The sequence below is a fragment of the Gallinula chloropus genome (assembly GCF_964237585.1).
Source record: "Gallinula chloropus genome assembly, chromosome: 24".
Taxonomy (NCBI): Eukaryota; Metazoa; Chordata; class Aves; order Gruiformes; family Rallidae; genus Gallinula; species Gallinula chloropus.
The window spans coordinates 7,178,338-7,199,005 of record NC_140109.1 but is presented as its reverse complement, the minus strand read 5'-3'; the positions used below and the strand labels follow the sequence as shown (position 1 = coordinate 7,199,005).

The 20,668-nt window shown below is 47.7% G+C and overlaps 1 protein-coding gene across 3 annotated transcripts in view; it reads right to left on the bottom strand.

Annotated features, from left to right (window-relative positions):
- PKNOX2 (PBX/knotted 1 homeobox 2) overlaps positions 1-20,668 on the bottom strand; it is a 116,388-nt gene that overhangs the window by 39,767 nt on the left and 55,953 nt on the right. For 2 of the 3 annotated variants that reach the window (XM_084275038.1, XM_084275040.1), the window contains exons 2-3: positions 7,047-7,198; positions 6,148-6,234 (exon numbers count right to left, since the gene is read on the bottom strand). The exons of the other annotated variant lie outside the window; for it this stretch is intronic. The gene's annotated coding sequence lies outside the window, so the exon portion shown is untranslated. The remainder of the gene's footprint in view (positions 1-6,147; positions 6,235-7,046; positions 7,199-20,668) is intronic. 3 annotated transcript variants of the gene reach the window in all.

Here is a 20,668-nt window from a genome sequence, read left to right as displayed (position 1 = left end):
TCACTGAATCTTGCCATTAAGTTGGAAATGCAGTTCCCACAGAGCTTGCATCTACCTAAACGACTCAGATTTACAAGCTGCTTTTTTTGCCAGCAATATATTACCACCTCTTCCAAATAAAATTCATTAAAGGCCAAGTTGAGAAGTTGATCATTCTTTTTTTTTTCCCCAATGTGGTTACTGATGCCTTAAAACATTAAAAAAAAAAATCTAAGTATTGCAGAGAGTCATCCACCACCCCCCCTAGGTGAATGTGACCTCACTGATTAATAAAGCAGCCATAAAACCATGGAAGAAGAAGAGCTGAATGGAAAATAAATAAAGAACCCACATTGCTGGGCTCCACGTTGTCATTTCAGCAGATGATGTTACTCTGAGCCTTGCAAGGTGCAACTCTTGCTTACAAATCAACGAGAAAACAAGGATTGTTCTTTCTGGCTCATCCAGCAGCTTCTTCCCTCCCAGCAAAACACTCAATGAGGGGGGGGGATTCGAGACAAGAAATCAGAAAAGCAGCTTTTTCAGGCATCTCCTCTCCTCTACCAAAAGTTTCAAAGTTATTAGAGTCACTTCAGGATGTTTTACTGGCCAGGGGAAGGTGTTTTTTCTGCATGAAGGGGAGATGGCCTTTTCTAAAGCTTTGTTTGCTGGAGAAGGGGGGGGGGTGGGTTTAAGAGGAGATGCTCTGGGATTTGCACTGACACCACTGACTCCCTCCACAGTGAGCTGCCAGTTTTTTATGCCACTGTCTGCAGAGAGGGCTTGCACATGCAGAAGTTTATGATATATGCATTCATTATGTGCATATATCTAAGCTGAAATGAAGAAATATAGCTGAGGGGGGAGGAAGAGGCACCTCTGGAGGACAATACATCTTGCTCTGAACCGTGAGCGAGGACAGGCTCACCCCTCAGTGGGTGAGCTGACTCTTCAGTGACCATAAAGTGAATTGAGAGCAACCCTCTCCCTCTTCAATGTCTCATTTCTTATCCACCAACCTTCACCTTTTTTGCTTGTTTTTAGCAACTTACACCACCTTGTGCTCACTAAAAACACACTGAACGCTATTAAATGGCCAAAAAAAAAGGGAGAAATCCTGTTTTTCATCACATTTCCCATTCTTGGTCATTTCTCATGTTCAAGGTTGCTTCCAGGTGATGCCTCATCTGAGGATATCAGGAGTGATTGTGACAGAAATACCTCTGGGCCACCAAATACTATTCATTTTTTTAGGAATATTCAGTAGCCAAATTTCCTTTTCCCAAACCCAGGAAGGCTTTTGCATGAGAAACATTCTTTGCTCTTGGTTCCCCAAAATGAAATTCTTATCCTTCCCAGCATCCAATTATTGAGTTATTGCCCAGTAAAATTGAGGCTACAGCCACGGGCTAAAGCAGAGGGAGATTCGCTATTTCTGCAGGATAAACCCTGGACCAGAGCAAATCCCTTTTCTATTTTTCTCCTAAACAAGTGCTTGGGCAATGCTCAAGCGCTGGAGGTGAAATGGAGATGGACATGCCTTGTTGGACAATGCCAGAAACCCCTTGCAAAGCACCAGAATCACAGAATCCCAGCATCACCAGGCTGGAAAAGCCCTTTGAGATCATTGAGTCCAACCATTCCCATCCTAAGCTAAACCAGCTCCCTGAGCACCTCATCTCCCCTCTGTTAAACACACCCAGGGGCAGGGACTCAGCCCCCTCCCTGGGCAGCCTGGGCCAGGCCCTGACAACTCTGCCAGGGAAGAATTCTCTCCTCACAGCTGCTCTGACCCTGCCCTGGCGCAGCTTGAGCCCATTGCCCCTTGTCCCAGCTCCTGGCCCCTGGCTGCAGAGACCAGCGCCCACCTCTCTGCACCCTCCTGGCAGGGCAGGGGAGGTGGGGAGAAGGGCTCCCCTCAGCCTCCTCCTCTCCAGGCTCAACACCCCCAGCTCCCTCAGCTGCTCCTCAGAGGATTTGCCCTCCAGCCCCTTCCCCAGCCTGGTTGCCCTTCTCTGGACACGCTCCAGGACCTCCATGTCCTTCTGATGCTCAGGAGCCCAGAACTGGACCCAGCACTCCAGCTGCAGCCTCCCCAGTGCCCAGCACAGGGGCACAATCCCCTCCCTGGGCCTGCTGGCCACGCTGGGGCTGACACAAGCCAGGATGCCCTTGGCCTTCCTGGCCCCCCGGGCACACTGCTGGCTCGTGTTCAGTCGCAGTCACCCAACACCCCCAGGTCCTTCTCTGCCTTACAGGTGTCTAAGCAGTCTCCCCCAAGCCTGTATTGCTGTCATTGGGTTCAACACTGGATGGGACATCTCCCCTGGATGTGGGGGAAAGAAGAATTTATTTAATATTTCCATTTATTTATTAGCTTTTTGCAAGTGCTCCTCCCAACTCCAGCTCCATAGAAGGTGGGGGGGGAGCTGCTACAGTGATTTTCCATTGAGAACAAGGATTACCACTAAATATGTCTCTGCTCTCCATAGATACCCATCCCTGAAAGCTCCAGGGACATCTCCACAATATAAACACAAGAATAAAACCTGCAAGAGCCAGTCAGAGCTTTAGTAGACAAGGTTAATGTACCTTGAACAGCAGCATTAAACAACTTTGCTCTTTTTTTTTTTTTTTAAGTGGAGAGCTGAGATACCTACATAGATTTTAACATGCTACTTTTATGGAGGGAGACCATTAAAGCACCTTCCAAAACAAACTGGTGCAGGGAGACATCAAAGAAGTTTCTTCAAAGAACCTGCAAGTACTTGCATTTTGGGTAATCCAGCCCTTGGCCCAAGAGAAGTTCCCAAAAGAGCAAATTGTGAAACTCTTTTCTTTATTTTTTTTTTTTTTGAGGGCAAATTGAAAAGCTTTGAAGTGAAACAAAGCTGAGGAACCTGGAAAAATGTGCCAACTTCCTCTTGCCGGACACAAATTGTCCAGGAAAACTTTCGGATTGCCTTTAAGAGAGCTTGCAAAAATCAGGGGGAATATTCATTTCCCAACTGTTCTTCGCTACAAGCAATTAACTGTGAATAATTTATGATCGAAATCTTGCCCAACCCTTTGAATCCTTGCCTTGCACTATTCATTTGCCATCACAACCTGCTCATCCCAGGAGAAATTAATTGCTGCGCGGACACGTCTTTGTCACGCAAACACCCAAACTCAATCCCACCCCAGTCCTGCAATGGGAAGGTCTCATCTCCAAGGTCCCAGGTACATTCAGAGGAGGTTCTTGGCAGGACAAAGGTGACAGTGACTGAAGGCAATGAGTTTCAAAGCTTAAGTATGAGTCTGAGGTGAACGAGGTGCTGGGAAAAGGGGAGATTTGTGGGGTTTGTGCCAACAGCAAATGTTGTATCACAACTGTTGCTTCAAGGATGGGCAGCCAAGAAGGAACACACTCAAACACCCTCTTGCTCAGCAAAAAATCTAACTATTATCAGCCACACTTTTCCACTCTAAACTGCTAACTGCAGTCCTCCAGCTTCTCAGACAGCACAAGAAGCACGAATCAGGCCAACACCAGTGTGAAACCCACCCGCAGGCTCAACACAGACACGTGCCAAGGATCCCAGCACAGATCCCACCACTAAATCTGCCAAGACTTTTTGCAACACTCACTGCAGCCCACAAACACACCACAAACACCAGAGCAATGTTCATGATGCCTTTTGGGGTGTTTATTTTGCAAATCAAAGCCCACAGGCTTTATCTGAATCTCCCAACACAAGTCATTGCACCAGGTAAGCATCAATACAAACCTGTTGTTTTTTTTTTTCTGGGCTAAAACCAGCAGATCTAACCCAACTGCAGAAACACAGGGTGGTGGGGGGGGACATGCATGGGAGCATGCAAAGACTTCCCCACCCGTGGGAAAGCCCAGAAAACAGAGCAACGCCACGTCACACCTAATAAAACCCTCTCCCTCCCCTTAAATCTGCCTCGTTTCTTGCTATATCCTGTTAACATGCTTGCAAATTTTCCCTTTGGGAGAGGGAAAGAATTCCCTCTGGAGCTGGCTGTCTTCCTCTTTCCCATATGGCAGATAAATCAGAGCTCCCAACTCAACGCGCCTCGGCTTCGCATCCCTCTCTTGCAGCTCTCCAGCTCCTCCTGGTTTTTACCACCTCCCCGACTTTTTAAAACCCCAAATCCCCAATGAGGGATGACTCTAGACAAAAATAAGGTTTCCCTTGAGGCATGCCAGGCTTCCCAGTATCAGCAGCGAGCTGGCCCCATCCAAGACACCCAAGATTGTGATGTGAGCCACTAGATTAATTGCCTCAATTTAAACACCGTTCATTTGCCCATTTGAAAGCAATTTCTTGGACATATTTCCAGCCTCATTGTCAAGAGAGGTTTGAGATGTGACGTGGTGATTTATACAAGCTCCAGCTAGCTAGGGAGTTGGAACCAGTTTCTGAACTCCTTTAATTATGCTTAATTACACCGTCTCCTCCGTTTACTCTGGTAGACCCTAAGATATGTACAGCCTGGTTTGAACTCAACACAATGAGGGAATCTGGGACAGAAACAAAACCCACTGGGAAGTGTTTCTATGGTGAGATTGTTGTGCCAAATTCTTCTGCAACAAGGGACAAAAGGTAAGACCTGGCCTTGGAGGTGCATCTCTCTGGACATATGGGCTTCAGGAGGAAGAAAGCTGAAATGGTTTTGTGCCTGAAAATGGGAGGGTGGGAGCCACACAGAAGGTGGAAAAGTCCAAGGGGCAAATTATCTCTTAGAAGATGTCTTCAGGATAGATAATTTCTATCATTAACCATTGAGAGCAATGTCAGTCTTCTGTTACAGAAGATAATTAGGTGGACAGCCATCATCACAGCTTTCTGTGCCTTTGCTGTGAAGTGTCTGGACCTTGTTGGCACAATTTACTGCATAGGTTGGGTTTGGTTTTCTTGCTGGAGGTGCTTTCTAGGGCAGGTTGTGCTTGTGTCCTCCACAGACACATCCTCACATCCTGCACAGCCTCAGTTTCCTCCAAGGGGAACAACCTAATGTGCCCAAAATACCTCTCAGGGCACCAAGCCACACAGGGCACCTCACATCAAAACAGTGATTGGAAAGAAGGCATCAAGCCAAGAAGGAGCTCCCCCAAAAAGAGGTCCTTGTGGTGACCCCAAGCTCCCACAAACCCACCAGAGAAGTCACTTCAAAGTGACCCCAACGTGAACCTTCATTAGAAAAGGGGGCAAAACGCGACTAATGATAAATTCAGCTGCTTCATCACATCCTTAATCCTGGGTTTTTTGGTTGAGGGAAGGTCACCAGCAAGAATCAGGACTGAAAGGGCAGCCTGGAGGAAATAATCCTGCTGTTATTGGCTGCTGTTTATTAAAGGAGACTTTCAGAGGAGGCAAGACTCAAACTAGACTCAGAGGAAAGATGTTCTGCTGCGCCGTGGACTGAACGAAGCTCTTGGGTTTTCCCCTGAGATGCCTCCACCCTAAACATCACCAGTTTAGGAAGAAACCAGGCACTTTTTCCCAATATTTGCCCCAATTTAAGGCGGCATCTCCATTTTCAGTCATCCACTATTTCTCTTTGCTCCTTTAGGAGGAAAGTTGCAGCCCAACAGGGTTTTATTTTCTTTGTCACCTGCCGGGTGCCTCCAGTTTTGGCACAGATCAAGCACATTTGTCACACTGTCAAGCCCTAATTTTAGCAATCGGGGTTGACTAAAGGACTGTGAGACCCCTGGCTTCATGTACATCTTATTTTCAGCTCTGCAGTTTGGTTATTTTTAGCTGCTGACCATTTCTCCACATCCTACCCACGTGCCAAAATTTTGCAGCGATAGCAGCCCATATTTGAGGGTATTTTGACAAAAATAGATCTGTGTTTTCCCTCCAGGCTGGCCATGGCTTGTAGGGCTCATGAAAACATGCTTTCCACACTTGAGCTTTAAGGCAAGATTCCCCACACAGGCTGATTTCTAATATACCAGAGAAAACCACAGCTCAACCAGTAAAATTCCCCCTTACCACACTGAGGGAAGGGGTGATGCAGGTTTACCAGAGAAGAGCAGAAATCCCCTCCATGCTGAGGTCACGACAGGCCACATCCCAGCCAATTAATACAAACAATTAATGGGATTAATGAATGAAATTGCCTCGTTAACATAAAGAGAAGCAGCCTTACCGTTTGGGGGAGGGCACGGGGAGCCGCTGCCCTGCGAGCGTCCTCCCGTCGCCCCAAAGCCAAGATTTCCTGGGTAGGGATCACAACCTAGGGAAGTAAAGGATGAACTAGTCAGGGTGTGGAAAGGGAAGGATGAGGCAGGAAGGCAAAATATCAAGCACAGGATGGAGCTCTCTGTGCTAGGAAAGGGTCAGCGAGGCAAATGGGTGCTTAAGGCAGCAATTTTTTTGCAGGATAATGGGGAAAATAGGAGGAATCAAGTAAAATTCAGGTGGGAATATCCCCTTGGAGTTGACTATTGTGTCCAGTTCTGGGCTCACTGGGATAAACCAGCCAGGGATCTCCTGGAGAGAGTCCAGAGGAGGCTACGAAGGGGATGAAGGGCCTGGAGCATCTCCCCTGTGAGGAAAGGCTGAGGGAGCTGGGGCTGTTCAGCCTGGAGAGAAGCAACCTGAGAGGGGATCTGATCAATGGGTATAAAGATCTGAAGGGTGGGACACAGGGGGACATGGGCAGCCCCTTCTCAGTGTCTGTGGAGACAGGACAAGGGGCAATGGCTGCAAGTTGGAGCACAGGGAGTTCCACACCAACATGCAGAAGAACTTTTTCCCAGTGAGGGAGCCCTGGGACAGGCTGCCCAGGGGGTGTGGAGTCTCCTTCTCTGGAGATATTCCAGCCCCATCTGTGTGCCCTGTCCTAGGGACCCTGCTTTGGCAGGGGGTTGGACCCCATGAGCTCTGGAGGTCCCTCCCAGCCCCTGTGATTCTGTGATTCTCTGATTCTGTGAAAGTAGGGGTGGTAGCTGAGCTAGATCAGACCCTTCCTGGGTTTTAGCCCAGGCAGGTTTAAACTCCTAGAAGGAAGGACAAGAAAAGAAATCAGAGTTTTAAAAGCCGAACCGAGACGTGTCCAGAAAACGCAGGCGTGCTCGCTGCCAGTCTACCCGCAAAGGATGAAGGGCAACACGACCCCGTCCCCTCCTCTGCAGCTCCTGGTGGGCAGTCAGTCTCTGGCACACGACCTCACTGAGGGTTAGCTGTACAGCCTGGGTCTGAGAAAGAGAAAAACCAAAGGAGAAAGCAATGAAACAGGATGGCCACTGGCCGTGCCCACGTTTCGCACCGGCTCTCGTTGTTTCCCCCCCTCCCCTGGTTCATCATCATCTTTGCTGGTGTGTAAAACTGCTTCTCCTCTGGTGCTCAGGCAACATGAACGATGGAAGAACCATTAGCTGAGAAAACAGGGGAGCTCGCAGCTCAAGGAGAGGTCCACACAGATGTTAGAGGTGATGCTGCATCTACCAAGGAGCTGGCCTTTATGGAGGCTGAGCTTGGGATTTCTAGACCCATCTAAGCAGATCCAGTGGATCAGTGAAGATGCTCTGAGCAAGGATCAGCACAGCCACAGCGTGTTTTGGGTTCGACTGCAAAAAAAGGGAATAAAAGAAGAAACTTCCCCAAGTCTCTGAATATACATAGCCTCTAGCAAGCCCCTCAGAAGCATCTGATAAATGTCCCTTGATACACATCACCTCCAGATATTACCTCTATCTTAGGTGATAAACATCCTCCAAGATCTCTGATATATGTCTGAAATATCTACCTTGATATATATCACTGGTAGGAAGCTCCTCAGATCTCCAGTATCTGTCTGATATATGTCCCTTGATACACATAACCTCAGTCAAGCTCCTCAGATCTTCAGTAACACACCTGGTATATCTACCTTGATATAAATCACCGTTAGAAGACAGCTCCTCACCAACATATATCTGACATACACACCTCTGATATATATCACAAGACTGCAGCTCCTCAAATTGCCATTATATATATATCTCTAATACACCTACCATGATATACACCACCTCTAGGGAGCTTCTCAGATCTTCAATACACATCTGATATATGTCCCTTGATACACATCACCTCTGGAGAGCTCCTCAGTTCCACAGTGTTCATCTGATGCATCTACCACAACTCACACCACCCCCAGAGAGAGCTTCTCAGTCCTCCAAGGTGCTCTGAAGGACCCATCTCTGCTGTACATCACCTGCAGAGAGCTATGCTTTACATGCTGAAGCCAGATGGGGGATCCATCAGAACAGTGTCCCCTGGATTTAATTCCACCCCAAACCCTCTTGCAGTAACAAGTGTAACATTTTTGTGCTCTCACAGCCTGCATCTGTCATGTATGGGTCAAAAAGACAGAGGTATTTATGGGGAAGCCTGTGTAGGAAGTGTTGTTTCTGGAAACCTGGATCTCACCAAGGCCATTGCCCAAAGAGAGATATGGAAGCAACGGGGTGATTTCAGGGCAAAATGGGGCAGAAACCCCCAAACATGGAAAACTTGGTGAAAGGGACGAAAGGTCAAGATGTCCCTTGACTTCTGGGGCAAGCATAGGACCTGCCAAGAGGTTCAGAGACCTGATCTGGGTCATACTAAATGCTCAGAGGGTATTTGAGTACAAAACTCTTCCTTTGCCACAGCAACTGAACTATCCTTACAAATATTTATGATCAGGAATAAAAAAAAAACCCAAACCCTACAGGCTTGTGCCTTGACAGGCTGACACCAAATATGCATCAAGGACCTAGGACATGATTTGCACTGGATCTGTCCTGCCAATGTGATGAAAAAGCACACATTTTGCAGCAGTCCTTCATCCCTGTACAGACTTTTGCCCACCTTATGGTAGAGACTTCCATCATCTGGGCTCACCATGTGAACAAAACATGAGGAGTGGAGGGAAAGGAGCAGATAAATAAGACTTTGCCAGTGCTAAAAGAGCTCTGGTAGACTGATTTTCATCCTTGGAGGTGATCAGGGTCATGGTCTTGGATGCTGTATGGAGAAAAATATGGGCTTGTACAGTTTCAGTAGAAAATATGCCATTTTTCTCCCCATCTCAGAGAGCACCAAGACTCAACCCTGCCATGGACATCTCCCTGGGCACCCTTGAAGAGGGATTTAAGTTTTTTGAGAGACTGCACACTATTAGTGACTTCAAAAGACATCCCCTGAAGTTTTGCAGAAGCCTCTGAAGTCTCTGAAGGGAATGGATGAGATGCCTCCTTCAAGATGCTCCACCCCAGGCAACACAAGCCAGCAAGATATATGGTGTCCCAGACACTCATGGTTGCAGACACCATTTATGACAAGCCATCAGTTGCCCAAAATGCCCTAATCAATCCTCAAAATTGCCCTAAATCCTGATCTAACTGACCTGAATAACATCCAAGGGTGAACCCAGCATCCCCAGACCTCAGCCTGTCCTCAGCTGGGAAACACCCAGGGCATCCCTGTTAATAAAGATTTAATTAAGTGTAAGGGAATGCTAATAAAGCTGACATTTAGCAAAATGAAATCTAAAATTTTTGCAAAAAGTCTAGGAATTTAAAGCAAAGAGGGCTTTTCCCAGCCTGTTGCCTGCTTTCCAAGGGGAGTAGATCATGATGCTTCCAACCTCATCCTATCAATGCAGTTTAATTGTGACTATAATATTTTAATAAATTGAACACCAGCTCCTCTGGCTTCAGTGGAAAGAATGAGTTGTGAAATCTCTAACAACCCTGCTGGGTTATTGCTGAATTATTTTTACACCCCACACTACATCCAGAAGCCCTTTGCAAGATGTGCTGGCCCCAAACTCTACGTTCATGAGGACAACCAAAGAAACCCCCTATGTGCAAAAAAAATGCTATGAAGGCAGAAAGCAAAGCTCAAATTTCAGTTTAAGTCTTTGAGGAGCTCCAAGGGGTGATCAGGTCTCTCCAAGTGCCACCTGCAAGGAGGACCACTGCAATAAAAGCCAAGAGGGGAATGAAGATGATTAGAGGGCTGGAGCAGCTCCCCTATGGAGAGAGGTTGAGGGAGCTGGGCTGGCTCAGCCTGGAGAAGAGAAGGCTGTGGGGGGACCTCATTGCAGCCTCCCAGTCCCTGAAGGGAGCAGAGGAACAGGAGGGGAATCAGCTTGTTCAAGGGCAGAGACTGGCAGGACAAGGGGGCTGGAGTGAAGCTGGAGGAGGGAAGGGGGAGAGGAGAGATTAGGGGGAAGTTCTTTGCAGAGAGAGTGGTGAGGGGCTGGAAGGGGCTGCCCAGAGAGGGGGTGGGTGCCCCATCCCTGGGGGTGTTCAAGGCCAGGTTGGATGGGCCCTGGGCAACCTTGTGTAGCTCCAGGCCTGGAGGTTGGTGTCCCTGCCTGTGGCAGGGGGGTTGGAGCTCTGTGACCCTTGGGGTCCCTCCCAACCCAGATCATCCTATGGTTCTATGATTCTATGAAGAGCAATGTGGTATCTTCATCCTTCTACGTGAGTTGAACCCAGTGGTGCACTAACCCCAACCTTGCTCAGAAAGAGTGGAAAGATTTAAGATGTGCTCACACACACAAATTTTATGTATTTCTGTGAAAACAAAACCCCATTTTGCCACAAAACACAGTCCAAGGGAGACGAGTCCATCAGTGGCGTCCCACTCCAGGCAATTAACCTGATCCAAAGGCTGCACGTAGGGAAATACCAGACTCAGGACACACACACACAGACACACACGTGTGCAAATCTGGGGCTGGGGAACAAAAGCAGCCTCACTCCACCATGCAGATAAATAATGGGAGGATGAAGTGCCCTGCAGAAGAGGCACCACACTGTGGTTCAGCCTCAGGCCAGAAGGGAGGAAAATTCAGTACCCACAAGGTCTGGAACAGTGGGATTAATAACACATCAATTTTAATGCAGGGTGGGGTGTGGGGTGGGCTTATTTTCCTCCCTTTTCCTTTCTTTTCTCTTTTTTTTTTTCTTTTTCTGCTTCACAAACAGCAAAGTGAATGTTTGAGCATCTCAGCAGGGGGTTAATGAGGACTCTGATTAGTTATTCAGATTTGCCAGTGCTGCCTCCATCCATCCTCGGCTGGATGGGGGGAATAGAGGGGGAAAGGGTTTGCTTAGAAAATGCTCTTAAAGACGACCTGCTTGGGTTTCACAGCTCAGGTGGCTGCAAGTTCTGGGGGCTTGTGCTGCAGGGGTCCTCAAAACTGAAACCCTAGTGCCAGCACTGGGGCAGAAAAGGAGATTTTCCCACCACCTGAGGGTGGATGTGACAAGTTCTTGCACGTTGGGCCAGATTCTTATAAAGGCTCAGGGGAAGATATTTGGATTTGTGGTTTGAGGTGAGGTTTTTTTTTCCCATAAAAAGCAAATTCTTGCATGTTTTTCATTACATTTCCATGCAATTATGGTCAGAGGGAAATGACCAAAAATTAGGGCTGCATGGATGAAGGGATGCAAGGACAAACAGATGCAAGGATGCAGAGATCTGCAGGGATGCAGAGATACAAGGATGCAAGGATGGAAGGAAAGATGATGGAGCATCACATAAGCAACCATCAGGCTGCAAAAAGGCAACGTGTTCCACTGCTGCAGTATTTTATGCAGCATCAAAGTCCAACAGAGTGCTTTATGTGCTTGTGCAAAAGCAAGGAGCTCACCTCTTTGGCCCAGAAATATTTTAAGCAGGTTGAGCTCAGCCACCACTGGAGTGTTTTGGGGTTTATCTCTAGATTTAGGCTTCTGTTCTTCACCTGCATCAAAATTAAACAAACCTTTAAAAAAGAGAAAAAGAAGGAAATAAAAAAAAAAAAGGCAACCTGAGAAAATAGATGGCAGGTACCTGAAATGATGCTGCAAAAAAGGCTTAAAGGATGGAGCCAGAGTGGAATGTTGTGGCACTGCAAAGGGAGCTCATCCAGAAAACTAGGTATGAGTTTATACATCACTTCAGGATTCGTTATTTCTCCATCAAGAAGAAATATTTGAAGCATGGCCAGCATGGTGACATCCCTCTCACAACCATGAATTCCTCCCAGAGGACACCAGTGCTTTATTTCTAGTTGGGTCTAGAGACCCAGTTGGCTTTTGCTTTGAACATCACCCAACTCAGCATTGAACAGGGGGCTTTGGTGGGATCAACTCCCTGGTATTCATGTCACACCCACAATGCCAGCCAGGATCTCAAAGGAAACTGGAGTTCTCCACCTGATTTTTGCAAACTTTGGGGCTCTCCATCCCAAACAGGCTCTTTTCCCTGGAACCACCTCCATATGCTCCCTCGTTAATTGTTCTGAATTAACAGCTCCAGCTGGAGGAGCAAACAAGCAATTTGCAACCTTAAGGTAACTCCCAACTTATCTCAAGTGATTTAAGTTGGGTGGGTTGGGGGTTTTTTTGAGGGGAAATGTCTCCTTTCTGCTTGCAGAGGCAGATCTGGGCAAAAACCTCGTCAGTGCCTGACTAGCAGCAGCTCTTAGCCCACAGCTACAGGAGGAGGTGGGATGGTAGGACACAAGGAAGAGGTAAGAAATCTCCACCTTTGGCTTTACTTTGGAGGCAAGAGAAATAACCTCTCTCCTTTTCACTGCTGGGCAACCCAATGACTGACTGCAGTAGGGCTCGTGAATATTTTCTCCCCAACACACTAGGGTTGTTTTTTTTTTAATAATAATTTACATTTTGTTTCAAAATATTCAAAATATTCCAAAGAAAAAAAAAAGAAATCTTTCAAGCTTTATCCCTTTCTGGTCTTTCATCTTTTTCCCTTTTCTTTCTCATTTGCTGCTAGACAGAAGAGGTGAAAAAGAAAGAACACAAATAATATTTTTTTTTTAAAGTCTGGATCCTCAACATGGATTTTTTTTTTTTTTAAGTTGGCATTTTCACCACTTTAAATGCTTCCTAATATCACCCAAGGTGTAGGATTTGAAGAAGCAAAGTCCATTCCCATCTCTCCACCCTGTCATGCCTGGTTTCAAGAAGAACAAATGGCACTGGCAGTGAAAAGGACTCTACAGAAATCATAGAATCACGGGGTTGGGAGGGACCTCCAGAGCTCATGGGGTCCAACCCCCTGCCAAAGCAGGGTCCCTAGGACAGGGCACACAGGGCGGTGTCCAGATGGGGCTGGAATCTCTCCAGAGAAGGAGACTCCACACCCCCTGGGCAGCCTGTCCCAGGGCTCCCTCACCCTCACTGGGAAGAAGTTCTTCCCCAGATTGGTGGGGAACTCCCTGTGCTCCAACTTGAGCCCATCGCCCCTTGTCCTGTCCCCACAGACACTGAGCAGAGGCTGCCCATGTCCCCCTGTGTCCCACCCTTCAGATCTTTATACCCATTGCTCAGATCCCCTCTCAGGCTGCTTCTCTCCAGGCTGAACAGCCCCAGCTCACTCAGCCTTTCCTCACAGGGGAGATGCTCCAGGCCCTTCATCCCCTTTGTAGCCTCCTCTGGACTCTCTCCAGGAGATCCCTGGCTGGTTTATCCCAGGGAGCCCAGAACTGGACACAATGCTCCAGGTGGGGCCTGGCCAGGGCAGAGCAGAGGGGGAGGATCCCCTCCTGTGACCTGCTGCCCACACTCCTCTTGATGCCCCCAGGATCCCATTGTCCTTCTTGGCCCCGGGGCACACTGCTGGCTCATGGCCACCCTGTCACCCACCAGGACCCCCAGGTCCTTCTCCACAGAGCTCCTCCCCAGCAGGTCACCCCCAGCCTGTCCTGATTCCAGCAGTTTTTCCTTCCCAGGTGCCAGACTCTCCACTTGCTTTTGTTGAACCTCATTTGGTTTCTCCCTGCCCAGCTCTCCAGCCTGGCCAGGTGTTATTTCTCCTGTGGGAACATAGAACTGCTTTGGAAATGCAAAAAAAAATGCTTTCTATGATTGCAACCAAGTGTCTGCTGCTAGACAGCATGGAAACTCCTCTTGCAGCCCCAGCCAAGGTTGAGCTGGGAGTCAATGTCCATTGACCACCAACAGCTTTCCAAGAGCATCAAGGTTGGGTCCGATCAGATTCCCAGAGTTGGGGATGGAGTCATAGTCCTCCAACAAGGTCTGCCAGGAGAGTTGGTCTCCATTTTACAGAGAAAAAGGGGTTTAATTGTGTCCTGAAGTCACCAAGAAGGGACACAAAGGCAATTCTTCATCAAAATGCAACCATGCATCCTTCTCTGGCAGCAGGAGGTACCTCCCAAATACAGGCCCAGCATAGAAGGCCATGGGCAACACTGCTGGAACTCCTGGAGCTGTGGATGCCCTGCAGCTGAGACATGCTACCTGACAACCTCCTGGCTCATGTATAAAGCAACAGGAGAAGCAATAAATCACTTTGGCACCTTCCCTGGGCACGGCAGCCCTGGATAAAAGACCAAATTCAAGGGCAGCAGCCTGACACCACCCTATTCCCAGCGTAGCCTGTAACAGAGATTAATCCTTCTTGATGGAGAATTACAATTAGGGCTCCATCTTAAGGAGGTATCAGCAATCAGATATCTTATCAAATGCCACCTCAATTATTCAAATAATCCCTGGCTCTTAGATTTGGGTGCTGTTTAGGGAAAGCGGTCCGATTAATGTGCTGACACTTCCCCATCACATCCAACATCCTCAACTTCATGTCTGATTACAGAATTTGCATTCAATTTAATTTTTTAATTTTTTTTTTTTCCATCTGGAGTAAATGAATAATCCAAGTACCTACCTCCCTCCTTCTATCTCCCCCCATCCCCACCAAGCCTTAATTACATTTGTTAAATTAAAAACCCAGGATGTGAGGAATTTCAATGCACGTAACTCCGTGGCCAGACAAACCTGCACGTTCAACCTGCCTCCTCCTGCTCCAATTTCTCTTCCTTCCCCACAGCCATGCATCAAAGAAATCACAACTAGAAAACAAAAAAAATTCCTTCTAAACGATGAAACAATAGATGATCTTTTGACATTTCCAGCGCTGTTTTGCAGGGGGAATGAGATAAAATGTAATAAATTCATATACTTCTGTGTGTTTCTTGGCTCCAGCAGCTAAAATTTCCATCTCTTTATGCAGGAGTCCTGGGGAGCAGAAATCCTTGATAATGCCAAACAATTCGACACTTTATTTTCTCTTTACTCCACACCACGCCAAAAAAAAAAAACCCCACAGGCTTCAAGCTGCCAGCTGCTGGGAGTGAAACCAGATGCCACATCCCCTTTTCCATATGGAAACGGGAATCGCCCCGTCTGGGGGGCGCGCGCGCGCGCACTCCCCTCCGTCGCCGCTCGCCCTTCGTGACCCCGGGGGTTGCAGAAACCACCCAGCAAAACCTCTCCCCAACAGCACAACACCACATTGTTGCAAGGGTGCAGGTGTAATCACACTCAATCTGGTTCAGGCCAGGTGCTGGTAGCATCAGCCCTGCAGAACAAGAGGGAAGATTTGCCCCAAGACACCGAATTTTCCTAATTTTTAAAATACAAAGGCAAACGTTGGCATTGAAATAATCCACCAAACCTGGCCTTTTTGGGCACTGAAATAAACCACCCAACTTGGCTTTTTTGGGCACTGATATAAACCACCAAACTTGGCTTTTTTGGGCACTGAAATAAATGACCAAACTTGGCTTTTTTTGGGAAATAATCCACTAAACGTGGCTTTTTTGGGCATTTAAGTAAACCACCAAACTTGGCTTTTTTGGGCACTGAAATAAACCACCAAATGTGGCTTTTCTGGGCACTGAAATAAACCACCAAACGTGGCCTTTTTTGGGCACTGAAATAATCCACCAAACGTGGCTTTTTTGGGCATTGAAATAAACCACCAAACTTGGCTTTTTGGGGCATTGAAATAATCCACCAAACGTGGCTTTTTTGGGCATTGAAATAAACCACCAAACTTGGCTTTTTTTGGGCACTGAAATAAACCACCAAACTTGGCTTTTTTGGGCACTGAAATAATCCACCAAATGTGGCTTTTTTGGGCATTGAAATAATCCACCAAATGTGGCTTTTATGGGGGCACTGAAATAAACCACCCAACTTGGCTTTTTTGGGCACTGAAATAAACCACCAAACTTGGCTTTTTGGGGCATTGAAATAATCCACCAAACTTGGCTTTTTTGGGCACTGAAATAAACCACCAAACGTGGCTTTTTTGGGGCATTGAAATAATCCACCAAACGTGGCCTTTTTGGGCACTGAAATAAACCACCAAACTTGGCTTTTTGGGGGCATTGAAATAAACCACCAAATGTGGCTTTTTTGGGATCATTGAAATAAACCACCCAACGTGGCTTTTTTGGGCACTGAAATAAACCACCAAATGTGGCTTTTTTGGGCATTGAAATAAACGACCAAACATGGCTATTTGGGGCACTGAAATAAACCACCAACTTGGCTTTTTGGGGCATTGAAATAAACCACCAAACCTGGCTTTTTTGGGCACTGAAATAAACCACCAAACTTGGCTTTTTTGGGCATTGAAATAAACCACCAAACTTGGCTTTTTTGGGCATTGAAATAATCCACCAAATGTGGCTTTTTGGGGGCACTGAAATAATCCACAAAACTTGGCATTTTTGGGGCACTGAAATAAACCACCAAACGTGGCTTTTTTGGGCATTGAAATAATCCACCAATTGTGGCTTTTTGGGGGCACTGAAATAAACCACCAAACTTGGCTTTTTTGGGCACTGAAATAAACCACCAAACGTGGCTTTTTTGGGCATTGAAATAAACCACCAAACTTGGCTTTTTTGGGCACTGAAATAAACCACCAAACGTGGCTTTTTTGGGCATTGAAATAAACCACCAAATGTGGCTTTTTTGGACACTGAAATAATCCACCAAACATGGCTTTTTTGGGCATTGAAATAATCCACCAAACTTGGCTTTTTTGGACATTGAAATAAACCACCAAACATGGCTTTTTTGGGCATTGAAATAATCCACCAAACTTGGCTTTTTTTGGTTTGGTTTGTTGTTTGTTTGGGTTTTTTTTTTCTTCTATAGCTTTGCAGGAGCTTCCTAAATCCTGTTTCTTTTGGAGAAGATGAAACTTAAAAAAGACTGGAATTAATAGGTGGTGGCAAGAAAAGTGTCCACATCATTAAAGACAATTAAAAGGAAGAGAAAGCATCTCCAGCTCTGGCTGTTTCAGGAGCAACACTCCATCCATCAGGCTTTGTGAACTGTCTGATAAATCTATTTTGGGGAGGGGGAGGGGTTGTTGATCTTGATGTCAGTGGCAATGAAAACACCAAGGAAATTCTGATCTTAGTGCTCCCAAAGATTGAATTAAACAACAACTTAGGTGTGAGTTGAGTGCAATGGTAATAACCACCCCCCACCTTTCAGTCTGAGGCTTTCAAGGCCGGTAATAAAACACAGCTAAAAATATTCAGGAAGCCACGCTCGGGTAAAGTGAGACAGGTGAGAGCAGAGCCAAAAATAGCTTTTCCCTTTGCTCCCAGCATGCTCCCAGCACGCTCCCAGCTCAGGAGACATTTCTGCACTCTGGGGAAGCTGGATTTGATTCTCCCCCCTCCAAATAAACTCCCTGCAGAGGGGGGTAGCAGAGTGTCTGCCCCCCAGGTCCCGCAGCGGGATTCGGACATCAGAGGAAACCCCCTCCAAGCAGGCAGCTTGTCTGGTGGACGTGGCAGTTCCTCATCTTTCCTGGCTTTGTTTTGAGTTATGGTGCCGGAGGAAGGAGAAAACATCATGTTTTAGCAATGAGGTCCCCAGTGAGGCTCTTGAAAAATTAATTAGCAAGGTATTAGCGATGAATAGTGATTTGAGCTTTTGTACCTACTCCATCCCCTTCTACATCAACGTGATTGAAGCTTTTCTATGGTCCTCCCAGCCAACCTGGACCTAATACAGAACCTAGCCAAGAAATTGTTGCCCATGTCTCCTACCCCACTCAACACCAAACACCAAAGGGTTTTCTGTGGAGCAGAAATTGAAAAAAAACCAAAAATTAAGGTCATGTTTGCAAAGCTGGTCAGAAGTAGGAACCTGCTCTGCTCATGAAGCAGGTGCCCATCATCCCAAAACTGCACTTGTGCAAGTGCACAAGTCTGGCTAGACCCCTCATGGTTCCCATGCAAGGTAGTTGTGGTGGTATGGAGGAGGTTGTGGGTCCTGGCTTTGTCCAGGATGGAGGACTGACATCCTCCCTCTGTCTATGGACAGAGATCATCCATGAAAGGAGATCCCCCAACCCTGAGGATGGAAAACATTCAAGGATGGAGATCTCCCAACTATGAGGACCCAGAATCTCTGAGGATGGAGATTCCCCCAAAAAAACGAGGATTTGGATCTGCCAACCCCAAATCCTCCCTCAATCCCAAGAAAGGAGGACCCCAAGAAAGGAGATCCCCATAACCCAAAGATGGAGACAAACTCTGAACGTGTCCCAGCCCCAAGGACAGAGATCCTCCTAACACCAAGATGGGAACCCTCCAAACCACAAGGACAGGGATTCCCCAACTCTGCAGATGGAGATCTCCAAAACCCAAGGATTGAGGCCATCAAGCCTCAAGGATGGAGACCCTTCTAACCCTAAATATGGAGATCGCCCCAATCCTGAGGATGTAGACCCCCCAAAACCCAAGGACCCTCACCACCCTGAAGATGGAAATTCCCAAAACTCCAAGGATGGAGATTCCACAGTCTCTAAGCAAGAAGATCCCTCAAACCCAGAATGATGAACTTCCAAGGAGAGAGATCCCCTCCAGCCACGATGATGAAGTTCCCCCTCCAAAACCCAAAGATGGAGACCTCACCAATCCACAGGGACCACCCACTGGGACCTCACTGGTCATCAGCCACATCCTTCACCCCACACTGCTCTGGAACTTGGGGGCATCCCCCTGACCCAGTGATGGCTTGGAATTGGAACACCAAACAACCCAACATCCTCCAGGCAGCGAGCAAGGCAGCGGGGACCGAGGAGCCTGGCTACATCGGGGCTGCCTTCAAGTGGATGGGGAAGGCAAGGGAAATTTACCAGGACATCTGGAATATATTCATTTTACAGCATGTTTCATATCACAGACAGGTACTTTGAAGCAGTTAAGTAGTAGCAAGGCAGCACGTCCCCATGGGTGGGCTGCGGTTTGCGCTTTCAGCCCAAGCCGTCCCAGCATGACAAAGGGGCTGGGGAGACAGAGCTGACGTTTTCCAAAACACAGCTTTGTGCCTCTGGGGGCAAATCCAGAAAGAAATTAAAAACTCCAAAGGCCAAAATAAAAAGAAAAAAAATAAAAAGAAAAAACAAAATGAAACCAACCCCCACGTCTAAGTGCTGCTGATCCCCCACATCAGGCTATTAACAGTCCCATCACAAATTGTAAATGACTCAGATAAATTAAATGGCTTAGCAGCTGTGAGGAAAGGCCTTTCTGAAGATTCATTTGTTTGGCAGAAAAGAAATTAGTTGGGAATTTAAAATCTTTTCCAGCAGCTTGACGCAGACGCCCTGCCAAAGCCCACATGTTGCTGCCCCGGGATACAGCCAGCCCCTGAAAGGAAAAGTCCTCAGTGAGCATCCTAAAGCAGGGGGATGCAGGCACAGTCCTGAGCATCCTACAGAAGGGGGATGCAGGCACGCTCCTGAGCATCCTAAAGAAGGGGGATGAACACAATCCTGAGCATCCTAAAGAAGGGGGATGCAGGCACAATCCTCAGCATCCTAAAGCAGGGGGATGCAGGCACAATCCTGAGCATCCTAAAGCAGGGGGATGCAGGCACAATCCTGAGCATCCTAAAGAAGGGGGATGAACACAATCCTGAGCATCCTAAAGAAGGGGGATGCAGGCACGCTCCTGAGCATCCTAAAGAAGGGGGGTGCAGGCATGCTTCTGAGCATCCTAAAGCAGGGGGATGAACACAATCCTGAGCATCCTAAAGAAGGGGGATGCAGGCGCGCTCCTGAGCATCCTAAGGCAGGGGGATGGAGACACGCTCCTGAGCATCCTAAAGCAGGGGGATGCAGGCACAATCCTGAGCATCCTAAAGAAGGGGGGGTGCAGGCACGCTCCTGAGCATCCTAAGGCAGGGGGATGCAGGCACAATCCTCAGCATCCTAAAGCAGGGGGATGCAGGCATGGTCCCGTTAGTGTGATGATAAGGATGTTGCTCCTCCTCCAGCAAACTTATTAATAAGTCTCAAGTGATGAAGAGGTCTGAAAAGAGGAAGATTTGGCTTGAAACACCCCCATGGTAAGGCACCTGAGCTGCGATTAAAACAAAACGAAATAAATAAAGGGGGGCAGTACAGAGGGGATGGGTCGGGAGTTGCACCCCTGGGTGCAGTGAGGTGCAAGTGATTCACTCGCAGATTCAGTGAGCCACAGTGATTTACCTCCAGAATCACAGAATCATAGGCTGGTCTGGGTTGGAAGGGACCCCAAGGGTCACAGAGCTCCAAACCCCCTGCCACAGGCAGGGACACCAACCTCCAGGCCTGGAGCTACACAAGGTTGCCCAGGGCCCCAGCCAACCTGGCCTGGAACACCCCCAGGGATGGGGCACCCACCCCCTCTCTGGGCAGCCCCTTCCAGCCCCTCACCACTCTCTCTGCAAAGAACTTCCCCATAATCTCTCCTCTCCCCCTTCCCTCCTCCAGCTTCACTCCAGCCCCCTTGTCCTGCCAGTCTCTGCCCTTGAACAAGCTGATTCCCCTCCTGTTCCTCTGCTCCCTTCAGGGACTGG